This window comes from Coffea eugenioides, chromosome 9, assembly GCF_003713205.1.
Source record: "Coffea eugenioides isolate CCC68of chromosome 9, Ceug_1.0, whole genome shotgun sequence".
Classification (NCBI taxonomy): domain Eukaryota; kingdom Viridiplantae; phylum Streptophyta; class Magnoliopsida; order Gentianales; family Rubiaceae; genus Coffea; species Coffea eugenioides.
In genome coordinates this window covers 33,498,289-33,510,730 of record NC_040043.1, presented here as the reverse complement: position 1 = coordinate 33,510,730, position 12,442 = coordinate 33,498,289, and positions in this window count along the sequence as shown.

The following is a 12,442-nucleotide window of genomic DNA, read 5'->3' as shown; positions in this document are numbered from 1 at the left end:
CTTAAGATCAAAGTAGAAGTGTCACTTGCCTTTGACATGTTGATGTAACTTGCAAAAGTGTTAGTAAAGAAAATTTTGGTCCTCACTCGCTCCCTCACTGTTCATACTCAACCGTCATGAATCACTCAAGTGTTTAACACTCTAATGATCACATCAAATAAGTTCTCAAGGCCACTTGATCACTCCTTAAAGAAATTAGAAATTTCTCAAGAGTGTATTTCAGTCAACTTGGCAACCAAAAAATGACAAGATTGTGTGGAATAAACTGACTAGATTTGACATACAAGAAATAAGGGAATTAAAGAATCAAAGGATTCGAATCAAGACTCAAACTAAACCTGGAAATATGCTGGAAACTATTTGGAAATTGCTGGAACAAATCGCTACAAGAATAGGAAACTAATAGAACCTATCGCGATTAGGAAACTCTACAAAAACTACCATGCAGTTGCAGCAAATTTCTACTCGATCTTTAAAGACTCAAAAATACTGGAAAATTACAGGAAAAATAACCTAGAAATAATGAAAAATACTGGGCAAAACAAAACAAAAGGAAAGACCCTACCCGATTAGGAAACTTGACCTAGGAAACTTGCGGTTGGGCAAATTTTCTTATAGCTGGAATTGAAAGTTAGGATTTCTGAAAATTTTCCTTTTTTCCACTCAATTAAGGATTAAAAATAATAGCTTTAATGTACTCCAAAAAATGCTACGAATTGGACAACAAAGGAAACTTACGCACAACAGGAAAAGAAAGTCACAAACTTGCTAATCCTAAGTAGACTAGGAATTGGAAACCCTAACGACTCTTCTACTACTTAACCATGGATGGCTACCAAAAACGAAGAAATAAACACGAAAATACAATCTGGAATTTTTTTATTTCAGATGAACAGTAACCACGGGTGAACAGTACTGTGAACAGGGATGGTGAACAGTGATGGTAAACAGTAACAAAAATTTTTTTTTCCCACAACTCAATACAGGATTGCGACATCACTTGGAAGAAATTTAATGGGAGTTAAATCCTTGAAAAACCTATTTCCAAGAATTTAATCACACCAAGAAATTCAAATTTCGATCAATCAAGAGGGTATGTTAGATTCAAGTAATAAAGTAAAAAAAATAAGAATCAATTTTTTTTGTTATTTTTTGTTAAATCAAAAGATAGATAGGGTTTTGGTAGAAAAACAAATAGGAAAACAAGAAAAAAGAAAAAGGATACTAACCTGAATTAAGAGTCGAAACTCTGATACCAACTGATACGAACTCAACCCAACAAGATCTGTCTTGAAGGACCAAGTTAATCAGGCAGCAGAAGGATCTATTTTGATCTGGTTATGGAACAATAACTACCTTATTAGACCTAAAGAGAACCCGTCTCTAGAAACCTAATGGATTGGTTATTGGCTTGAAAGAACAAGATTATGTGATCATCTTGCCTTGAACACCACAAGTATCCAAGCTAAATATTTGATACAGTTTAAGAAGAAACTTAAGTTCCATCCAGGAACTCCATAAAAGGAGACAACTCACTTTTATTAATTCATCTCTCAAAAAATTGTCTTACAATGAAATAGAAGAAACCCATTTATAGCTAAAACCTAAACTACTAAAACTAATCCAAATTGGAAATAATACAAGCTTCCTAATCAGTTTTTGGAAAGACTAATAAAATACAAAACCTAACATAAAAAGACTACCTTATTTCGGCCCAACTTGAGGTTTAATTTGGCCGATTATTTCACTAATAATTAATGACTAAATTAACACTAAAATACTGAAAAATAACATAATGACTAAAGACTTAATCATCAATATAAATTCTGCATTAAATATGATTCCTCCACCACTTGAATGAGATGAACACATTTCCAATCTTCATTCTCAAGGCCCTCAATATGTTTTGGGACAATTTCTTGGCTTTGAACCATGCGAACCAGAAGACTTCATGCATGTTAGATGTGCCTGTGTCTAACTCAGTTTGATAAATTCCGTGCTCACATCATTCAATGGTATCAGAGCACATGATTCATTAGGCGCATGAAAGTACTAGGAGCATTAGTCAACCCGAAAGGCATAACTAACCACTCATATAAACCATACTTAGTTTTAAACACGATTTTTCACTCATCACCGTCTTTCATTCTAATTTGATGGTAGCCACTTTTAAGATCAATTTTGGTGAAAATAATAGCACCATATAACTCATCTAACATATCATCTAAACGAGGTATAGGGTGACGATACTTTACCGTTATGGCATTGACAGCTCTACAATTGACGCACATACGCCAAGTTCCTTCTTTCTTTGGAACAAGAATGACGGGGACCACGCAAGGACTCATGCTTTCTTGAGCCTATCTCTTGTCCAATAGCTCATCAACTTGCCTTTATATGTCTTTTGTTTCTTCAGCCCCCATATGATAAGCTAGTTTGTTAGGCAAGGAAACACCAGGTATGAAGTCAATTTAGTGCTCAATTTGACGAATAGGTGGTAATCCGCCAGGTATTTTCTCAGAAAAGATATCTTCATATTCCTGTAACAAGGAAACAACATTAGAAGGTAATTGATCAAGAAGTTCATTAGTGGTTAAAAATACTTCTTTGCAGTAAAGTACATAAATAGGTTGTTTGGAGAGCAAAGTCCTACTAACTTCCCTATTTTTAACTAACAAATTTCTTCCTTTTTCTCTTTCAATGGCTGGCTGATGCACCACAATTTGCTTGTCATTCTTGGCCTTGGGCTTTGGTCACTTCCCCTAGATTTTCTCCTTTGATTTGCGTTTAAGTTCCATTTCATGTTCTCGCTGCAATCTCTCTTGGTCCTCCCGTACTTGTTGAGGGGTCATTGGAGCAAGGATCACCTTGTGGTTATTGTGAAGGAACAAGTATTTGTTGGTGAAACCATCATGATTTGTCTTCTTGTCATATTGCCATGGTCTACCCAACAAGATATACAAAGCATGCATTGGAACTACATCGCATGGCACTTCATCATCATACCTTCCAATGCGAAATGGAACAACCACTTGTTTTGTTACTTGCACTTCACCACTCTCGTTCAACCACTGGAGCTTGTATGGTTGGGGGTGTGGCAAAGTTGGGAGAGTCAACTTTTCTACCATCAGTGCACTAGCCACATTTGTACAACTTTCCGCATCAATGATAAGACTACATCCTTTTTCCTTCACATGGTAGCTGGTATAGAATATATTTTCTCGTTGTGCATCGTCAACTTTAACATGGGTTGCAAGAACTCGCTTGGCCACCAAAGTGAATCCAATTTGATCATCGGTTGCCACCTCTTCCACTTCGTCTTCATTGTCTTCAGTCAATGGTGGGATATCTGTATAATCACTTTCATCATCCGTCACAATTTCACCGATATCAAGGATGATCATAGTATGCCGGTTAGGGAATTGAGAGGAAATATGACCAACTCCTTGACATTTGAAACATTTGATGTTGCGGTTACTTTGTTCCGGGCCTTCATTGGACGGTTTGGACCTCCCTTGTTGCCATCGGTTTTAGGCGTAAGTTTCAAAGGTGCATCCGAGCCCTTCTCCTCCTTCTTTGGTTGGTTTGGCCTTCATGAAGTGGTCGTTGGGGTCGTGTTATATCGTGAGTTACCCCTTCTCTTTTGCCTTCGCTCAATTTTGGAGGCTTTGTTCACTAACTCTCGAAAATCTACATAAGTTTGCAACTCCACCAATTCGTCTATCTCGAGCCTCAAACCACTAAGAAATTGTGCCATGGTAGTTTCACGGTCCTCAACAATGTCTGCATGAAGCATGATAATCTCCATTTCTTTGTAATAATCGTCCACGTTCCGGTTTCCTTGGGTGAGTGTTTGTAACTTGTGATAGAGGCTGCGGTAGTAATGACTAGGTACGAACCTCTTCCTCATGACAATCTTCAACTCATCCCATGAGCTAATTTGTGGCTCTCGATTCCTCCTTCGACTTGTCTTATCTTGCTCCCACCACACGACTGAATAATCAGTAAATTCGAGGGTGGTAAGTTTAACCTTTTGCTCATCGGTGTAGTTTTGACAATCGAACACCATCTCAATGCATTGTTCCTACTCCAAGTACTCCTCCGGATCTGATTTGCCTTGAAAAGAAGGTATTTTGATCTTTACTCCCTTGAGTGAGTCATCGGATTTCTTGGTCTCACGTCGGGGGCATCGAACAACTACCTCCTTTTCATTATTCGAGTCATACTCTTCATGTATTGGGGTTTTTCCCCGAATAGATTTGGAGTGGCTTTGAGCACTTGCTAATTGGTCAGTCTATTCATGAACCGCCTCTAAAGATTGGGTCAACATTCGTTGGAATTGTCCAATCAATGCCTTGTTGTTAAGTTTGGGGTCAAAGTGTGGTGATTCACCTCCGTTTGACATGCTTAGGTAGCCTGCAATTGTTAGTTAAAAAAAAAAAGAAACAAATGTATGTAGTCTCACACAATAATTCTCAAGGCACTTGATAGCTTGTCTTGAAGAAATTAGAGCTTCTCCAAGTGAACAATCAACTTACCAATTGAACCTCTTGAATGTGACAATTAGAAAGACAACTTGGAAGCAAATTTACTCTAAGATAATGAAGTGAAACCAGAAAAAAAAAGGATATTAATTTGAATCAAGAGTCGAATCTCTGATACCAACTGGTACAAACTCGAGCCAACAAGAACCTATATTGAAGAATCCAGTTGATCAGGCAGCGGAAGGATTTATCTTAATTAGGTTATAGAACAATAACTACCTTGCTAAATCTAAAAAGAACCTATCTCTAGAAATCTAGTGGATTGGTTACTGGCTTGAAAGGATAAGATGATGTGATCATCTTACCTTGAACACCACAAGTATCTAAGCTAAATACTTGATACAATTCAAGAAGAAACTCAAGTTCCATCCAGGAACTCCATGAAAGGAGACAACTTACTTTTATTAATTCATTTTTCAAAAAGTTGTCTTACAATGGAATAGAAGAAGTCTATTTATAGCTAAAACCTAAACTATTAATACTAATCCAATTTGGAAATAATACACCTAATTCGACTTTGGAAAGACTAACAAAAAACAAAATCTAACATAAAAAGACTACCTTATTTCAGCCCAACTTGAGACTTAACTTGGCCAATTATTTCACCACTAATTAATGATTAAATTAACACTAAAATATTGAAAAATAACATAATGACTAAAGACTTAATCTTCAATATAAATTCTGCATTAAATATGACTCCTCTACCACTTGAATGAGATGAACACGCTTCCAATCTTCATTCTCAAGTCCCTCAATATGTTTTGGGACAATTTCTTGACTTTGAACCATGCAAACTAGAAGAATTCATGCATCTAACTCAGTTTGATTAACTCCGTGCTCACATCAATTTTTGTGTTAGTAATCAGTAAACAGTGGACTTGGTAATAACTAATCACAATTTTCATTGTGGTTGTATTATAAAAGAAGTAACATTTCAAGCACTCTAGTCAATGACTAGAGAGCGGAACCGTATCGCATACACCATTTAAATAAACTTAGGAACTAAAGGTTAAATAGGGAAAAAAGGGTTAAGTAAGGGTTTTTTTTAATTGTTTTTCCCGGAATTGATGCACGAGACTATTGGGACTCAATCGAATTCAGGCCTAATATATTTGGGACTCAATTGGATTCAATACCTAATATTATTGGGCCTCAATCGTTGCGCTTTTTATAACTGGAATAATGCGCCTAAAATAAGTTACTAGTATTGAGTTAATTGCAGTTATTGAAGTAAACTTGGGGTTAATTACAATTTGTGAAAGCAAAATTAGCAATTAATGAGATGCGATAGACTATTAAGCGCTAGGAACCTCACAACTTAGTACTAATCTACACACATATATGAAAGCAATAAATTTAAGGCAAAATCATTTATAATGTCTCTCATATTTCATCAAATGAATTTTTTCGTAATTTATTTTTAAAATAGTAACTTTACGTACCTTTCAAAATTAAGTCAATAAAATTTGATTCCAATCTAAGTTTTCAACCACTTTTTACATGAATCTATCATATAACCCACACATGGTCATTTTTTAGGGGTAAACTAGTTAGATTCCATTTGTAGTTAAACAAATGACCTGATCTAAATTCATTTTTGCTCCTAAAAAAGTAGAATCTAATTTGAACCATTTTTATTTCCCCCCTAAAAATGTAAGATCTAACTTAATCCATATTCATTTTTGCCAATAAAAATGTAAAATCTGACTTTTTTGTATATAGAATGACTACATGTGGGTTACATGGTGATTTCAATTTATAAAGTACTTAGAAACTTAGATTACAATCAAAGTTTGTTATTTTGAATTTGTAAGAGATGTAAGTTATATTTTAAAAATGAAGAAAGAAAAAATTTGTTTGATGAAATGTGATGGACATTTCGAACGATTTTTCATAAATTTAATTAACCATATTCTCTTCTAGGTTTTACCCATATTAGTATACAACTCTTCTCTAATTAACAATTCTTATAATTGCTCTCTCTTTTAACAACTTTTATGTTTCTAAATAAAATTGAATTATTTTTTCTTATGATTATCTCTTTTCTACCAATTTTTATCTTCTTTTAACAAATTTGTATTTTTTTTATCAATATGGATTAACTTTATTTACTGTAATTTTAATTGCTACATCAGTAGATTTATTAGTATTGTTGGAAATTGAATATTTATTCATGAGTAAATGAATTATTGCATCTTTTTTATTTAATTGAGTTGGAAGATGTAATTCTAGTTTTATGGTCATTGTGAACATTTTAATTATGACAAAAGTATCTTTCCTTTTTTTTTTTGGTATGCATTGTAGCATATGATGAATGTTATTACACAACACTTTAGTAAGAGTATGTCTAGAAGTTTTCAAAGATGGGTATGATAGTTAAAACACTTAGAATATATTGAATATATAAGCACACTTTTTTTAAACTTTAATTATTCACACTTGCACAAGTTCACAACTAATTTAAAATAAAGAAATAAAAGTACTTGCCTTTTCCTATCTAGCAATAGCCAAAGAGGCTATTCATTTCTTTTTCTTAGTTTGGCAAGATTCAAAGATTTAGAAACTCATTTATTACCATTTCTATAATTTAATATATTCTAGAAGAAATTATCAAAATCTACCCGTCCATGATTTTGTGCCCATGTATAAAACTATAAATATCCACCAATCTACAATTGAAACCACTTACTTTCTATTGTCTATAATAAAACTCGTTACAGTAAAAATAGTAATTGTTAGTGTGTATATTCACATGATAAGTTAGGTATGATTGAGGATAAGTGCCAATTGGGCACCTATTAGAAAAGCTCTTTATACTCGCCAAGATAGGAAAATCTAGTTCTCAACACTTATGTATAAAAGTTTTTTTTTTCTTAAGAGTTGTTTGTTGAGCATTCGATAATAGATGCAAATTACACATAATTTCCCATATGTGTATATAGACTTGAAGCTGATTTTGAGTGGGCACTTATTTGACAAACCTGGATATAAATATTCGTGAAGACCAGTCTTCTTTCAGAGTTCTAATACTAAAAAATTTCGTTCCATTGAATTTTACATATTTTGGAAGAAAATATTATGTGCGGGATCATTGACTAGAATTTGACACAAAAAATTTTCCCTCCAGAAATTATAATAAAAAATAAAGAGGGAAAAAAACACTACTTGATAAGATGGTCCTGGAGTACTTATAACCTAGTCCCATCTTATCTATGTTTAACAAGGTAGTTGGATTTAATCCTTAAATGCAAGATCGAGATTGATGCTTATAATCTTTTTCTATATCTTAAGAAAAAATTATTTCAATATTTAGCTATAAATTTACGAGGTACGCAACCATTCCTTGGAAAAATATGATTTGACTGGAACATACACAAATGAGCCTCTTTACTTAGAAAATGGTATACGAGTATTAATTTCTTGAGAACATAGTGTTTTTTTAAGTTTTTTTTTAACAGGTGTCTAATGGGTTCTTGTTAACATACTTAAAGCTGGATATAAATATTCGTTGGACTCGAAGCTGATTTTTTTTTTAAAGTTTCTATATAGACTTGAAGCTGATTTTGAGTGGGCACTTATTTGACAAACCTGGACATAAATATTCGTGAAGACCAGTCTTCTTTCGGAGTTCTAATACTAAAAAATTTCGTTCCATTGAATTTTGCATATTTCGGGAGAAAATATTATGTGCAGGATCATTGACTAGAATTTGACTCAAAAAATTTTCCCTCCAGAAATTATAATAAAAAATAAAGAGGAAAAAAAACACTACTTGATAATATGGTCCTGGACTTATAACCTAGTCCCATCTGATCTATGTTTAACAAGGTAGTTGGATTTAATCGCCTATCATTGTGATTAATATTAAATACAAGATCGAGATTGATGCTTATAATCTTTTTCTATATCTTAAGAAAAAATTATTTCAATATTTAGCTATAAATTTACAAGGTACGCAAGCATTCCTTGGAAAAATATGATATGACTTGAACTTGCACAAATGACCCTCTTTACTTAGAAAATGGTAGATGAGTATCAATGTCTTGCGAACCTAGTTTTTTTTTTAACGGGTGTCTAATGTGTTCTCGTTAACACACTTAAAATACAACTAATAAATTGTGTAAATACATGAAGTAATAATTATTATGCCCCTTTGCATTTATATACTTTTTCTAATTAAAATTATTATTCTCCCTTACATTTATACATTTTTTCCTAATTAAATTTACTTTTTTTTTAAAGTTTAACACTTGAAATAAATCTTGACGATTGTCAATTGGGCACTAGTTAAACGGACCCTTGTCTTTTTTATCACAATCCATTTAGATTAGTGTAAACTAGCAATTTTAGTTTATGTAAATGCTTCCTTTAAAAAATATCTTCCCAATACCTATATCATTTTTAATTGCACACGCAAGATATCTTTGGAGTTTTTTTTTTTTAATCTACTGACTTCTTTATTTTGTACTTACATTCTGACCTCCACATAATAAAAATGCCTAAGCCAATGGTTGTACCCAAAATGACTGGTACAATCTTATGTGCATAAGGTATAAGTTATTGTACGTTATACGGAACAAGAATGTAGTTCAAATAACATTTAGAAACGAATTGAATTATTGATTGTAAAATTCTGTGGGAAAATCTGTCTTTCTATTGCTTCTGTGCTTTCATATATACAAACACCAATGACAGAGTTCTATTACATACCAACTGGAAACAAAACAGAATTCTATCACACCCCAATGATAGAGTTTTATCATACCAACTGCTCCTCAAATATTGCCGAGGATAACGACCACAGAGAACAACTAAAGGTACAAAGATGGACATATACACAAGATAGTCTTCAATACCCCCCTCAAGTTAGTGCGTGCAGATCGCAAACGCCCAACTTGCGAAGAAGATACTCAAATTGTTGTCTCCCAAGCGATTTGGTAAAAATATCGGCTAACTGCTCTGGACTACGCACGTAAGTAGTGTTGACATTTCCACTTTGAACTTCATCACGCACAAAATGACAATCCACCTCGATATGTTTTGTCCGCTCATGAAACGCAGGATTAGCTGCTATATGCATGGCTGCTTGACTATCACAGTAAAGTTGCATAGGACCAGAATGTAACACCCCAAGGGAAGCTAGCAGGCCCTTCAACCATCGTAGCTCACAGATGGTCGCGGCCATAGATCGATACTCTGTTTCAGCAGATGACCGTGACACTGTATGTTGCTTTTCTTAGTTTTCCAAGATATAGGGGAGTTGCCCAATAAAACAAAGTATCCAGTGAGAGACCGACGTGTCAAAGGACAGCTTGCCCAGTCCGAATCACAATACGCTTGCAATTTCAAATTGCAGTCTGATCGAAGAAATATGCCTTGACCAGGGCTACCTTTCAAATAGCGAACCATCTGCAAGGCTGCTTCCCAATGTTTCTCTTTGGGTTTCTGCATGAACTGAGCGAGAACATGGACACCATAAGACAACTCAGGGCGCATTAGTGTTAAATAAATTAACCGGCCTACTAACCGCCTATACTTTTCTGGCTCTATCAAAGGCATGCTGTCTGTCATTGCCAACCGATGATGTTGCTCCATCGGAATTCCTGTTGGCCGAGCACCCAATAACCCGACATCAGTAATAATATCCAGTGCATACTTCCGTTGACAGAGAAAAATTCCATCCTTATTTCTAGCAACTTCCAATCCTAAGAAGTATTTTAATACTCCTAAGTCTTTCATATGGAAGCATTGACACAAATATTCCTTGAATTGCTGAATTGTAGCACTGTTATTCCCCCCAATCACAAGGTCATCAACATATACAAGTATACTCATTTGTATGGTATTCTGACTCAGAGTAAACAACGAATAATCAGAATGAGATTCAGAAAAATCGTACTGTTGCAAGGCATTTGTGAGTTTAGCAAACCAACAACGTGGAGCTTGTCGCAACCCATAAAGAGACTTTTGTAGCCTACACACCTTTCGAGATTGTGGAGTTGTAAAACCCGGAGGCATCTTCATATAAACTTCCTCTGCTAAATCACCATGCAAGAATGCATTGTGAACATCCATCTGGTGAAGTTCCCATTCCTTCGCTGTTGCCACCGACAAGAACGTGCGAACAATCACCATTTTTGCAACAGCAGAGAATGTTTAATGATAGTCAATTCCCTCAACCTAATTATTGCCAAGAATCACTAGACGTGCCTTATACCGCTTGACAGTTCCATCTGAGTTATACTTGATTTTGTATACCCATTTGCTACCTATGGCTTTCTTCCCTGGTGGTAGGTCTTCCACCGTCCATGTCCCATTATGCTCAAGTGCATCGATTTCATTCTTCATGGCCTGTCTCCACTGAGAGTCCTTCACTACCTCACTATAAAATTTTGGCTCCCTACCGGTTGTCACAGCTGCCAAGAAAGACCGATGATGCACAGAAAAATTATCACACGTTACATAATATGCTATAGGATAAGGAGTACCTGAGAATGAGATTGGTTTGGGTGAACACGCTGAAGGGCATATGCATTGGGCTGTGTATGTCACATAATCGTTTAGGCGACTAGATGGGCGTTTTTTTCGTTGACCACGCCCAAGTTGCTCATCAACCAATCCAACTTCTTCACTTGTGGTGCCCCCCCTGTCTTCGTTATTCTCCTCATTATGATCCCGATTTGTGTTCTCCGGTATTATACTCGCAATTTCTGTAAGCAGATCATCTTCCCTTGCATCAACCACTACGTCTTTAGCAAGGTCAAGTGACTCAAGTGGACTTGTCCCCAGGACATCTTTGGTCGTATTAGTTGCACTTGCCTCCGCATACGGAAACTCATCTTCTGAAAACACCACATCTCGTGATACAAAATAGTCACCATTTTCAAGGTCATACAACCGCCATCCCTTCTTACCAAAGGGATATCCCACAAATAAACAACGCCGACTCCTATTGGCAAATTTATCTATCTCTCGATTTGCATCTCTAGCATAACACAAACATCCGAATACACGAATATGTTTGTAACTGGGTGGCTCTCCAACAAACATTCATACGGCGTCTTATTCCCTAAAAGTTCGGATGGAGTCCAATTAATCAAATATCCGGTAGTCAGCACATATTCTCCCCAAAATTCAATAGGAAGGTTTGCTTGAAAACACAATGCCCTAGCCACATTCAGAATATGGCGATGTTTCCTTTCAACCCGACCATTTTGCTGGGGTGTTCTTGTGACGCCCCGAAAAGAATGAGAGTGAGAACCCGGAAATTTTCTAATTTTCTAGGGTTTATTTTTTTTAATCACCCGCCTTTTCTACATTTTCTTTATTAGAAAAATTCCCCAGATAAAGTTTATGAGCAAAGATAGTTTTAAAATAATTTTTCTAGTATCGGTTAGTTTTTGAGAAATTACGAGCGTATTTTGAACGTGGGACCCGCAAGTGCGGTAAATGCATTATATTTTTGACAACTTGTTGGAATTTTGTATTAAGTGATATTATTTTACAAAGTGTTAAGATATTTGTATTGGAGAGACAAAAAAATAAGTTTTAAACCTAAAGGTGACAAGTGTCACCATAAGATTTAGTCTTGAGTTTGACTACTATTCATAACTTTACCATTTAATTGAAATTGACCAAAAATCTCTTCATTTTGCAAGCTTCTTGGCCGAACCTCTTCCTACAAGAAAAAAAAGAAAAGCTTCCAAGTTTCTTGCTCCAATCTTGCCCAATCTTTCAATTAAACCGATTAATCTTCCAATTACTCCATAAAACCTCTTAGTTTGGTGGAGTTGAGCTTGGTTGTGAAGTTGTTTGGAAAGCTAAGGTGACTAATTTCTCTATCTCTTGTATTGCTAAGGTGAGTTGTGAAGAACCACTTTCCTTCCTCTAATGAT